Source organism: Vicia villosa, linkage group LG2 (genome assembly GCF_029867415.1).
Source record: "Vicia villosa cultivar HV-30 ecotype Madison, WI linkage group LG2, Vvil1.0, whole genome shotgun sequence".
NCBI classification, from domain to species: domain Eukaryota; kingdom Viridiplantae; phylum Streptophyta; class Magnoliopsida; order Fabales; family Fabaceae; genus Vicia; species Vicia villosa.
Genome location: NC_081181.1, coordinates 31,521,631 through 31,535,598, shown reverse-complemented (window position 1 = coordinate 31,535,598; position 13,968 = coordinate 31,521,631). Strand labels below are relative to the sequence as shown.

General features: G+C 37.6%; 1 pseudogene; it reads left to right on the top strand.

Annotated features, from left to right (window-relative positions):
• The first annotated feature begins 490 nt into the window (after positions 1 to 490).
• On the top strand, positions 491 to 1,948 carry LOC131648788 (uncharacterized; annotated as a pseudogene).
• Positions 1,949 to 13,968: the final 12,020 nt, after the last annotated feature.

The window sequence follows — 13,968 nt, the reverse complement described above, 5'->3', positions numbered from 1 at the left end:
CATATTAAGAATGTTGGATGTTTTTTTTTAGGTTTTCATTGTGATTGAAAATAACATGTGACTCCCTTTTCCTTATGCATGATTACTCTGTGTGATTGAATGATATATTTGGGGTTAGAAAAGGGGTGTTACATTAGTGGTATCAGAGCATGGTCGACCAGTTGGTCAGAGTCGTTAATGTCTTTAATTCCGTTGTATTAGATTTGTGTATCTGACACGATCGATATTGTTTTGTTTGTTTTGGGTTGTTGGTTGTCGTAGGACGATGGTTGCTGGAAGGAATGATGATGCCATTGCTGATGCATTGAGGATGTTGGCTGGATCTCTTGGTCAAATGCCTCAAGCTAATGCTGGAAATCGGAATGGTGATGATGATGAGTACCGTGCTTTAGGGAAGTTCCAGAGGATCAATCCTCCTATCTTTGAGGGTGAGCATGAACCGGATAAAGCTCAAGCTTGCTTGAAGGCGATTGAGAAGATTTTTCGAGTCATGAATTGTACTGATGCTCAGAAAGTGCAGTTTGGTACTCACATGCTGGAAAAGGAATTTGAGGATTGGTGGGGCAATATGGCTTAAAGATTTGATGAGGAAGGTATTCAAGTTACTTGGGATCGTTTCTGCGATGCATTTTTGGAAAACTATTTTCCGGAAGATTGCCGTGGAAAGAAAGAAGTGGAATTTCTTGAGTTGAAGCAAGGAAATGGTACCGTGGCGGAATATTCTGCTAGATTTCAAGAGCTTATCAAGTATTGTCCTCACTACAATACTATGAATGCGGAGAGGTCAAAGTGTTTGAAGTTTGTCAATGGTTTGAGACCAGATATCAAGAAGGCGATTGGTTATCAACAGATTACCCGTTTTGCTGAGTTGATCAATAAGAGTCGGATTTATGATGAGGATAGTAGGGAGAGTGCTTCTCACTACAAGGCGATGAATGATAAGAAAGGTCAATTCCGTGGAAAACCATATGACAATAAGAAGAAAGCTGGTTTTGGCGGAAGGCCAAGTGGGGGAGGATCTAGTGCTCCGGTTAAGTGTTTTAAATGTGGAGTTGAGGGACATCGTGCTGTTAATTGTTCCAAAGTTGAGGTAACATGTTTCAAGTGTGGCAAGAGTGGTCACAAAGCAAACGAGTGTAGAGGTGGTTCGAAGGTGACTTGCTACAATTGTGGAGAGCAAGGTCACATTAGCACCAAATGTGATAAGCCAAAGAAGGAACAAGCGTAAGGGAAAGTGTTTGCATTGTCTGGTGCGGAGGCTTCTACCGATGATAGGCTAATCCAAGGTACGTGCTTCATTAATGGTACACCTTTGATTGCTATTATTGATACCGGTGCGACACATTCTTTCATTTCTTTGGATTGTGCTAAGAGATTGAATCTTGTGTTATCTGATATGCGTAGAAGTATGGTTATTGATACACCTGCTATGGGTTCTGTTTCTACTTCTTTTGTGTGTTTGAATTGTCCTTTGAGTATTTTTGGTAGAGATTTTGGGATTGATTTGGTCTGTCTTCCGTTAGAGCAACTTGATGTGATTTTGGGTATGAATTGGTTAGAATTTAATCGTGTGTATATCAACTGTTTTGATAAGACTGTTATTTTTCCTGAGATTGGTGTTAAGGAAGATTTGTTTTTGTCTGCGAAGCAAGTTGGTGAATCTGTTCAAGATGGGGCTGAATTGTTTATGTTATTGGCAACCTTAGATGTGCATGAGAGGAGAACCATTGATGAATTGCCAATAGTTTGTGATTTTGCGGAGGTATTCCCTGAGGATGTAAGTGATTTACCGCCGGAACGTGAAGTTGAGTTTTCGATTGATTTAGTTCCTGGAACTAGTCCTGTATCGATGGCTCCATATAGGATGTCTGCTTCCGAGCTGAAAGAGTTGAAGAATCAACTTGAGGATTTGTTGGAGAAGAAGTTTATTCGTCCTAGTGTATCGCCATGGGGTGCACCTGTTTTGTTGGTTAAGAAGAAGGAAGGTTCTATGACGCTTTGTGTTGATTATAGGCAATTGAACAAAGTGACAATTAAGAACAAGTATCCACTTCCAAGGATTGATGATTTGATGGATCGGTTGGTTAGAGCTTATGTGTTTAGCAAGATTGATTTGAGGTCTGGGTATCATCAGATTTGGTGAAGGCGGAGGATATTCAGAAGACTGCTTTTAGGACGAGGTATGGTCATTATGAGTATTCTGTTATGCTGTTTGGTGTGACCAATGCACCTGGTGTATTCATGGAGTATATGAATAGGATTTTTCATGATTATCTGGATAAGTTTGTGGTTGTGTTCATTGACGATATTTTGATCTACTCCAAGAGTGAAGATGATCATGCTGAGCATTTGAGGATTGTGTTATCAGTGTTGAAGGAGAAAAGGTTGTTTGCTAAGCTTTCGAAGTGTGAATTTTGGTTAAAGGAAGTGAGTTTTCTTGGCCATGTGATCTCTAGTGGAGGTATTTCTGTTGACCCGTCGAAGATTGAAGCTATATCTTAATGGGAAGCTCCTAAGTCTGTTTCTGAGATTAGAAGTTTTCTTGGTTTGGCTGGTTATTATAGGAAGTTCATTGAAGGATTTTCTAAGTTATCTTTGCCATTGACGTTGTTGACTAGGAAAGGACAAGCTTTCAGTTGGACTTCGCAATGTGAATCGAATTTTCAAGAGCTTAAGAGAAGGTTGACTTCTGCTCCTATTTTGATTTTGCCAGATCCGTTTGAACCGTTTGTGGTGTATTGTGATGCTTCATTGTTGGGTTTGGGAGGCGTTTTGATGCAAAAAGGGTAAGTGGGAGCTTATGCTTCAAGGCAACTTAAAGTTCATGAGAGGAATTATCCGACACATGATTTAGAGTTGGCCGCCGTTGTGTTTGTGTTGAAACTTTGGAGGCATTATTTGTTTGGATCAAGGTTTGACGTTTTCAGTGATCACAAGAGTTTAAAGTATTTGTTTGATCATAAAGAGTTGAATATGAGGCAACGAAGATGGTTGGAATTCTTGAAGGATTATGATTTTAGTTTGAACTACCATCCTGGAAAAGCGAATGTTGTAGCCGATGCATTGAGTAGGAAATCATTGCATATGTCTATGTTGATGATTCGAGAAGTGGAATTGTTGGAACAATTTAGAGATTTGAGTTTGGTTTGTGAAGCGACGTCTTCGTGTGTTAAGCTTGGTATGTTGAAGCTTACTAGTAATATTTTGGATGAGATTAGAGAAGGTCAGAAATCGGATTTAAGATTGGTTGACATTATTACATTGATTAACCAAGGTAAAGGTGGTGATTTTCGGATTGACGAGAATGGCATTGTGAGATGTCGTGATCCAGTTTGTATTCCAGATGTTATGGATTTGAGAAAGAGAATTCTTGAGGAAGGGCATAAAAGTGGTTTGAGTATTCATCCCGGTGCTACTAAAATGTATCAAGACTTGAGGAAAATGTTTTGGTGGCAAGGTATGAAGAAGGATATAGCGGAATTTGTTTATTCGTGTTTGACTTGTCAAAAGTCAAAGATTGAACATCAAAAGCCGCCTGGTTTGATGCAACCGTTATCTATTCCCGAGTGGAAGTGGGATAGTATCTCTATGGATTTTGTTTCGGGTTTGCCAAGGACATCGAGTAATTGCGAGGCAATTTGGGTCGTTGTGGATAGATTGACGAAATGTGCTCATTTTATTCCGATGAGGATGGACTATTCAATGGAAAGACTTGCTAAGTTATACATTGAGAAGATTGTGTGTTTACATGGTATTCCGTCAAATATCGTTTCGGATAGAGATCCAAGGTTCACTTCTAGATTTTGGGAGGGTTTGCAAAGTGCTTAGGGTACGAAGTTGCGTTTGAGTTCGGCGTATCATCCGCAAACTGATGGTCAATCGGAGAGAACTATTCAGTCGCTTGAAGATCTTTTGAGGTCTTGTGTTTTGGAACAAGGAGGAAATTGGGATAGTTTCTTACCTTTGGTTGAGTTTACGTATAACAATAGTTTCCATTCGAGTATTGGAATGGCACCTTTTGAGGCTCTTTATGGTAGAAGGTGCATAACTCCTTTGTGTTGGTATGAATCGGGAGAGAGTGCTGTGGTTGGACCCGAGTTAATTCAAGAGACTACGGATAAGATTAAGATGATTCAAGAGAAGATGAAGGCTTCTCAAAGTTGTCAGAAGAGTTACCATGATAAGAGGAGGAAGGCTCTTGAGTTTGAGAAGGATGATCATGTGTTTCTTCGAGTTACGCCAATAACGGGTGTTGGTAGAGCATTGAAGTCGCGTAAGTTGACGCCACGTTTCATTGGTCCTTATCAGATTTCGGAGAGAGTAGGTGAAGTGGCATATCGGATTGCATTGCCACCGTCTCTTTCTAATCTTCACGACGTGTTCCATGTGTCTCAATTGAGGAGGTATATTGCGGATCCATCGCATGTTGTTCAATTAGATGATGTTCAAGTGAGGGATAATTTGACGGTTGATACATCACCTATGCGAATTGAAGATCGAGAGGTAAAGAAGCTTCGTGGTAAGGAGATTGCTTTGGTGAAAGTGATATGGGGTGGAGTGGCCGATGGTAATATCACTTGGGAACTCGAGGATAAGATGAAGGAATCGTATCCGAAGTTGTTTGTTTGAGGTAATTTTCGAGGCCGAAAATCTTTTAAGTGGGGGAGAGTTGTAACATCCTATTTTTATTAGATTTTATTTAATTATGATTATTTGATAATTGATAATTGTTTATGTGTTTATTTAATTATTGTTTGCGCGATAATTATTTAATTGGGTGACAATATGTTATTTAGCTAATTAATGAATGGTAGGATTTTACTTGAAATTAGTTAAATGGGCTTAGTTGAGTGAGAAAGAATATTAGGTGGGTTAAGCCCAATGAGATAATGAGGGTTAGAAGAGAATTCTATGAGTTAACCTAAATTAGATAGAAAAATAGAAAGAAAAGTAGAGAAGAGAAAAGAGGCAAAAGAGTAGAAGAGAGAAGAGGAGAGGATTGTAGATTCTTGAAGTTAGAAGGAGAAATTCAAGAGGTAAGGGTTTGAATACAAGTTCTTGTAGAATCTATGATTGGGTAATGTTGTATGTGTTAAAACATGAGATTTCATTTTGGGTATTTTCATAATCCATGAGATTTGTGTTGTTTGATGTTGTTTATGCTTGGAATGGGTAGAAATAACATGTAATTCATGATTCTTTACTTGATTCTATGGGTGGGTTTTGATTTATAACATGTTGGATGAAAAGAATGTGGAAACCTAACTTTGGGATTTGGGTGAAATTCATGGATGTGCATGATTAATGAAACTTTGATGAATCTAAGGATACATATGGGTTATGTGTATGTTATGTATGTGAAATTAGTGTACAAATAATGGACTGAACTGTGAATTAAGTGGTGAAAATGAAAAGAGGGAACTGTGCTGAGTTTGCACAGAAAATTCTTTCTGCGCTGTGTTCGCGACGCGAACGAGAGGTGGCGGCGCGAACTGAATGAATTTCTGAAATGGTTTGTTTCTGTTTGTACTTCGCGGCGCGCACATGTGGATGCGGCGCGAACTGAATGTATTTTGAGATACCCTGTTTCTGTTTGTTACTTCGCGGCGCGACCGAGGGTTGGCGGCGCGAACTATATTCAAAAATATTTTCTTGTTTGTTTAAGACTTGACTTGCATACCTATTACTTCTAGATGTTCAATATGTGTTATTAATTGAGTAAATGACATGTGTGAGGTGTAATTGAATGTATTATGTAATGGAATGCTAAATGATAATTGTGTTGAGACTGGATTGAATTGCATGTTGTGTAATATTGTGCAAGGTTGGAAAGATGTGATTGTGTAGTTTAAGAGATAGAGAGATCGTCTTAAATGCATGAGTCTTGTTTTGTTGCACACGTACACAAGCATGAGTCTTTGAAAGTGGCAATGTTGGGTAATCTCGCGAAGGTTATTTACTTGTCCCAAACCTAACGAGTATGGGGTTTGAAAGCTTAACGAGTATGGGGCTTTGAGGTGGTTATCTAGTCTTGAGAGAATGACAATCGGCATGACCGGAAATGATAACGGAGGGATCCACATGCATATCGCATAGAGTCACACTTGAGTCGCACGTGTCGGTGTGAAATGTTGTTATGTGTGATTATGTGGTATGAATGTGTGGATGTGAATTTGATTGATATGCATATATGTGGAATGATGAATCATTTGATGTGAATTAGAGAATGTGATGAGAATGAGATATACGTGATTGATACATATTTGATGTGAAATGTGAAATATATATATGTATGAGTGATATATGTGTATATATGTAAATTGGCAATATATGAGGTGGTGAATTAATTGTGATGAGTAATTGAGTTGAACATGTTAACTTTATATTGGAGATAAATACATGTTTTGTGAAGAGTGATGAATTCTTGAAATGTATGCTTAATTATGTTGCATTTCCCATTATTATATTTTCTATTTAGAATTTGAATTCTCACCCTTCTGTTTGAATGTTATCCTTCGTTGATAACGTACAGGTTCCGACGAGTAGTAGCTTGTCCGAGGATTTAGCCGAGGAGCTCCTGAGTTTGTTATTGGATTAGGTAGCGAGTCATATGCTCTGATCATGTAACACTTGGGGGGATTTTATTTAGACTTATGCTTATGTTTGGATATTGCTATTTCCTATGTTTTGTTGGATATTCGGATGTATTTGTTTGAGATCTTGGATATCTTGTTTTGAGGCTATGTGGCCAAGATTATGGATTTAGATGTTAAATTCGAATTTGGTAGATGAATATAGTATGGGATATATTCATTGAAATTTTAATAGCAATTCAATTGTTTTTCCGCAAGCGTTTATGCATAATGTATGAAAGCATGAGATTTACATTATGTTACAAATATGATCTTTGCATATTAAGAATGTTGGATGTTTTGTTTTAGGTTTTCATTGTGATTGAAAATAACATGTGACTCCCTTTTCCTTATGCATGATTACTCTGTGTGATTGAATGATATATTTGGGGTTAGAAAAGGGGTGTTACAGGACCAACTCAAAAACTCAAAGAATTTCAAGAAAACCTTGAATTCGGTTAGGGAGGTTGGAGAAGATTCAAAGCATTCTGAGGCTTCAAACGTGTTCCTTGGACGATCCTGGTGCTATACCAATCATCATACTCTATCAACAAGCCAAGAATAGAGCCCTATAACTCACGGTTTGGACTTTATTTTTCAATTTTTGATTTCACTATTTCATGCATCATGAATGTGTTTTGAGTGAATATTTGTGTTTTCCATCATGCCATGAACGTTTCTCGATCATTTAATCATTGTTCAGCCGCTTGTGCCAATAATTACCATTGTTAGGGTTCTTAAACTCTAAGTTAGGGTTTTTAGTTTCAGAAGAAATTAGGCCAAATCGATCATTCCATTGAATTCGTGAGGTCGTTTATACTCGATCTGGATATTTGGTTTGCATTATTTGATGATAATTTGCAGGAGGAAGGAAGGAGACCTATAGCTATGGTGTAAAACCGTGGGTAAAGATGCCTTCATTTTTGCAAAGGTTCAACGAAGAAGACAACCTGGGCGCGTTTTTAGTTTTTTTTAATAATCTGTTTTGTATATAATGGTTTGGTTTAACTTCATAAACAACTAAAAAGCGTTGGTACATATGGCAAAGGTGTTCACTGGTGAGCGAGGTTGCCTGGGTTCGATACCCATGAGCGACACTATATTTTTGTGTGTTCAATATCTATGCTTACTTCCAGATCCGATGCGCTTCCGTCCCTCACGCCTATGGTGCACCTTCAATTCAAACCACTAGATCACTTATGAATCCAAATCTGACGCTTCTGAAGGCGCAGGACCATGATGGACCTGCAAGAACCTGCCACACTGGAACATAAGCTGAGTTTTCTTTTTTTAAATATTTTTTTAATTTTTTTTATATAACATAGTTTTTTTATTTATTTGTTTACATATATATATATGTTTTTTAAAAAACTATTTAAATATTCCCTTTCAATTAACTTTGTTACTAATTTTCCTTTTTCATAAAAAATATAAAAAAATAAAAATATTTATTTTAATTGTTAATAATAATTTTATTTGATTAAATAATTAAATTAATTTGATTGTTTAATTATTTAATTAAGGTCTTTATTGGGGTTAAGTAATTTAATCGAAATTTTATTTAACTGGTTTTTTTTTTATTTATTCTATTAACCATGGCTAACTTGTGCCCTAATCAGGATTTACGAAGATCATGTCTACACTAAATTTTGCCCTTTTCTTTGTGTAGTTTTTCAGGGTTACCATCAGGGTTCGTCCGACTACGCGCCACATCAGATCAAAAAGCTAAGTCCTGATTCTTTATTTATTTATTCATTTATTTTTTGCCTTATAAAATAAATTAGGGTTTACTTTCAAATGTTAATGAACTCCTCCTACACTCACCCCTTCTGTTTATTTTTCCTTTGCCAATTTTCAGGGTTAACCAACCGGTCAAAGCTCGAATGTTCAGTAACCCTAAAATTCATCTTTTTTATTTCTTCTTTTAATTATTACTTATGTCAAACCTATTTGCTCTGTTGGGGTTTTTCTTTATTGCTTTTCTCCCCCATCCCAATGGCTTATTATGTAATTGTTCCTGGACTGTATTGTGTGGCCTTGAAGGCACTTAACACTGCTTATTATTATTACTGCGTGGTTAGTAATTTAGGGAGTGTAACCTTGAATTGAACTTAGAATAACTAATTATAAGATAATTTTCTGAATTAATCACGTGATTGTGCACCCACACACCTTTTATGGTAACCTCTCTTGTTGTCTGTTGCCTGTTGCCTTGTTGCCTTGTGTTTTTCAGTGCAGAATAGCCAAGTCCCTCGAATACGAGGACGCCTCAGCAATGTTGCCCTCAGTTCATTCAGATCATAAGTCCCAATGATGCTGCCTTCGATTCGCTAATATGATCTCGTCCCTCGAAGTTGCCTACGAAATGCTGAGGTGTCCTCTGGTTGCCTAAAAAATATGATGGCTATTCTGATCCTTCCATTAGGCTACCTGCCCCTCTATGGCAGGGTCAGTCTTATGGCGAACAATAATTGCGACGACCCTTCAACCTCCAAATAAAAGGACTTCCTACCCTCTTATGGTATGGATAGCCCTGAAAGGCTAAAAGAACACTTTTACAAATATCAAGGTAATTTTTCCTTAATTGCATGCTCTGGTTTAAAATCCTTTTTCTACCCTTTTCTTAAAAAACTTCAATAATGCTACACTCATTTACGAGTTAAAGTCCTTATTTTCTCCTTCTACATTTTTAACCTTTTGGTTTCAAAAATAGCAAAGCAATTAAGAGCCCATGGAAAACCATGGATGCAAAGGGTGCCTTACACCTTCCCTTTGTATAAATTACCCCCCGAACTCAGTTTTCTTTTAAAAGGTTTTTCCTGTTCTTTTAGCCTTTCTATTTAATTTGGATAAAATAAAAGTCGGTGGCGACTCTTGCTTACCGTGACATTCCGATAAAGTCAGTTCACCATATTACAGAATTGGCGACTCTGTTGGGGAAGATTTCGAATAAAAGAGGGGTTACCTTAAAAGTTTAGGATTCACTTTAAAATGTTTTCTATTGTTTGCTTTGCTTACTTTATTTTTCAGGGCTGTTTTGGGAAAAATGAAGGACGAATCCTACTCCCGTATTCAAGAACACTTAAGATAGGAGCGGCATAGTCATGGAGACCCCCCTTGTGCATGCTTGGGATTGGTCAAAATGAAGTTCGCGCTTGAGTTTGGCCTCCACTGGTTATTGTGTACCTCTTTTGCATGAGAGAGGTTTATGCATGTATCTTTGGGTGCGTCGGAGCTCAGGGACCTTTAGTAACCTTTAATCCATCTTAACTTTTAGGATCGTAGTGGGAGGGCTATTCTTGGTGCATGCCAAGTTATGGTCGCGACCCGATACTACAGCTCAGATAGGTTTCTTCCTAAAGTATCATTGCGTGGTATGCATGTATCATGTTCGAGGGTGCTTTAGAAGGGGCTGGCAATTCTGGGTCACTGGTAGAACCCGTTGCTGAAATCTCTTTATCCATAGAAGTACCTTTGGGAAGGGTATCTCACCTGGTCAAACTCCATGCAAGCCAAACCTAAGGAAATTGTGTGATTTGCGTGGACTTATCTGTGTTTGTGACTCATGCATCCATGCATCATTCATACATATCATGGCTAACTCATTCCAAGGAGTTAAAGGATTGTTAACCATAATTTGTTTTGTAGGTCATGGAAATCAAAGTTCGTAAACCTTTATGCCTCAGCTTCAAGGGAGTACCTACATCTCTGAAGATTCTTTGTGATAATGTTTCTGGTGCTTTTGTACTTTCCGAGTCTCTTAACAGATTAATCAGCCTGGTACGGACCAAAGTGGATGAAACGCTCCTCAACACAATGATCCGGTTTTATGATCCTATTCTTCATTGCTTTACTTATAGGGACTTTCAGTTGGTTCCCACATTAGAGGAATTTTCCTCCATACTAGGATTACCTGTGCTTGATCAGATGCCCTACACTGGTGAAGAAGAGATTCCTAAGTTGGAATATGTTGCTTTTGCATTGCATTTGCCTCGATCAGAAATTAAAAAAGTTTGGGTGAATAAAGGAGACTACATTGGTTTTCCTATTGACTTCACCCCAAATGCATTCCCAACATCATATAAAGGTATGAAAACATAGTAGACATTATCACACATCATCAAGCATCATTAAAACACATTTTCCAATCATAATTTCATGCAATATCATCAATCTCCCCAAATCCAACAATCCCAATCCCAATATACTCAATCGAATCGAATCACATATCAATCTATTCTATTACCTACAATCGCATAATAGAAATTAACTAGAAGAGTCCCCCCTTACCTCGATTCACGGTTGGATTCTATTTCTCTTCGCGTTCTCTATACGTATCCCTCCATGTTCTTCGTGCCCTAGGTCTCTCTTTCTGCCTCTTCTCAAAACTTTTATCGTACAGAATGAATCCTTCTTTCCTCTTTTCTCTTTTTACCCCTAGGACCCCTAATATGGTCTTCCCATATTGCCCTCACCTACTCTTCACCAATGACCACTCTTGCCCTTAATATCTCTAACACTGATATTGTTTTATTTTACTAATTAAAATAATTCCACTCATTATTCTAATTATTCTAAAATACACCAAAATTCATCAATACAACTAAGCATCACGCTAAAATAATTAGTTTAGAATTTGGGGTGTTACAACTCTCCCCCACTTAGAATATTTTCGTCCTCGAAAATTTATCCGATTCAACTACTCCAATTACTTATTCCATCCGACTAATCAACTATCATCTCCGAAAGGCAACCCATGTATGATACAACAATTCATAACATCAATGGCGAAAACAACACACATGTCACTCAAGTAACACATTTCATAACTTAACATCACAACACAAAGAGTAACCAACTTAGAAATTCTCAGGTTTAAGATATAGAACACAACAACATAAGAACACACAACGTAAACACGACATCAACGCAACCAACTTACCAACATCACTTTTTCTCACGTATGAACAACTGCACTACACCATGCATTCGTTGCGCACTCTGATTACTTGTAAAGTATCCACTCTGCCAAGTTTACTCCAACTTTCAATCACCAAAGCCGACATAATAAAGATTTTTGACTTAACTCTTTGAAAGTTCTGTTCCAACAGGTATTCTACGCTCTCAAAGTTACCGAATACTTCAAACTTAGATCCGTAAGACAACACCTCGGAACATTCGACATAAACATACATACTCGTGTTCATTCATCAATGCACAAATACAGAGATGATAAATGCAAATCATAGAGACAGACTCACGACTCTATGCACATGCAATGCGATACCGACTCAATCATCTCAAGTTCATTCAGGAACTTCTTGGAATCATCGTTTGTTACTTAATGTAACTCACCGTCGAGCATACGATGTTCACCCATTGCTCACACCCCACACGGGCACACAATGTTTAGGGATTGCTCACACCTCACATAGGCACACAATCGTTTGTAATCATCGCTCACACCCCACATGGGCACACGATGTTACGACGAATTCTCATTAGAATCACACAACACAAGAATGTACATCATGATGCTTCACGTGCAAAAATGACTCAAGACACTCTTGAAATGCATACATATTCACAGTATATATTCATGCATTCATCTCATACTATCACATATAATCCACATACATTCCCACCAGTTACGCCAAACTGCAACGAACTCGTTCACAATTAACATGCATTCACCTTTAATTTAGACAATGCATTTATTTGCCCAAAGGCCACAATTCACAATGGATTCCACAATCTAGGATTCACTCCGTAAGGCTCCCCCTAACACATCGTATAACAATGCACATAATTCTTTAAAAACGACCATTGACAAATCAAATAATACTCAAGCGCTCGGCTTGACTTCAACCAATTCAACGTACATACTATACTAGTTGTCATGACACATCTATCCATCAATTATGATTCCATCTACTATCAACAATAGATTAAGGGTGATCAGTTCCTCAATTTGCCAATAGACAGCCGATAACCATAATAGTGGCATAAATAATCATTACCCAACGACAATAGCGTACTTCAACTTGTGCCCAAAGTCCATATGCATAATGTTCTGCCAATTCTCTAAGGCCTACTAAAGTCTTCTTTGTATCCTCAATTCCAACCTCGCCAATGATACAAAAACATTCAAAATCCAATACACATTCTTATACACGCTCGTAGCACCACACAATTATCAATTAAACATCCTTCTAACATCGGGAATCATTACTACATCAAGTACCATCCGATTCGGTTCGCTCCAATTGCAACTTTCATCCAAGTTAAGAATTTCAACCACGCTAACCAACCAATCATCTTTCTTTTATTCTCAGAACCTTTATAATCCACCTAGTTTCACACTTGGCCTCATTCAATTCATAACTCAACATTATTATCGCGATCTCTCTTGAGTTCCTTCTCCTCTCAACATTACCATCTCATAACATTGATACTATAATCATTCTCATTCTACATAAATTACATCTCTATGCATTTCTCTATACCGTCACATTCTTACAAATACCAATGTTTCATTACTTATCAATATTTTACATTCTTCTTCACCTTTTCAATTTTCAGCAAGAATCACCCAACTTCAAACACAATTTTCTCTTCCAATATAGACCTCCTAAGTACAAAATTATATTCCAAAATGAAGGGAAATTCGTGTAGATTCCAGAACATCAAGAATTGTTCAAATACGAGTTACGAGCAAAAGTTATCATCCTTTCAATGGGACTGGTTCATAATTCTCATATGCAGAATTTTCGAAAACGTAAGCATCATACCCAAATGTTAAAACACACTTTTCTCCCTCTTCACAAACTTCCTAAGGACAAATCTTATATGCAAACTGTAGGGAAATTTGTAAGCTTTCCAAAAAGTCCAGAATCACTTCAATCTGAATCAATAATTGCCAAAAATCGGAATTTGAGATTGATGAACATAAGTTCCATCTCTCTCGTTTGCTCCCAAGATCTACCAACATCCTTTCTTTTCATCCAACTACGAAAATCACCCGACTATAATCCAACTATACTTAAGACATACCATCTACATAATTAATCCATCCACTATCATTTACATTGGAACAATTCCTCATTCTCAATCAATTCGCCGTCCATAATCTACGCACATCTCAAACTCGACTGATACAAATTCATGAGTCTATACTCTCACCGGTTCGCAACAACATTGCTTCAATAACGTTTGCACTCTTACCATTAAGATCACCTTGAACCAACTTCTACATACTAACAACACGTCCAAGAGACAAACCTTTTGATTATTTCTTCCATTCGTTCAACTCTGACACTAACATCCCGTGCAGTAC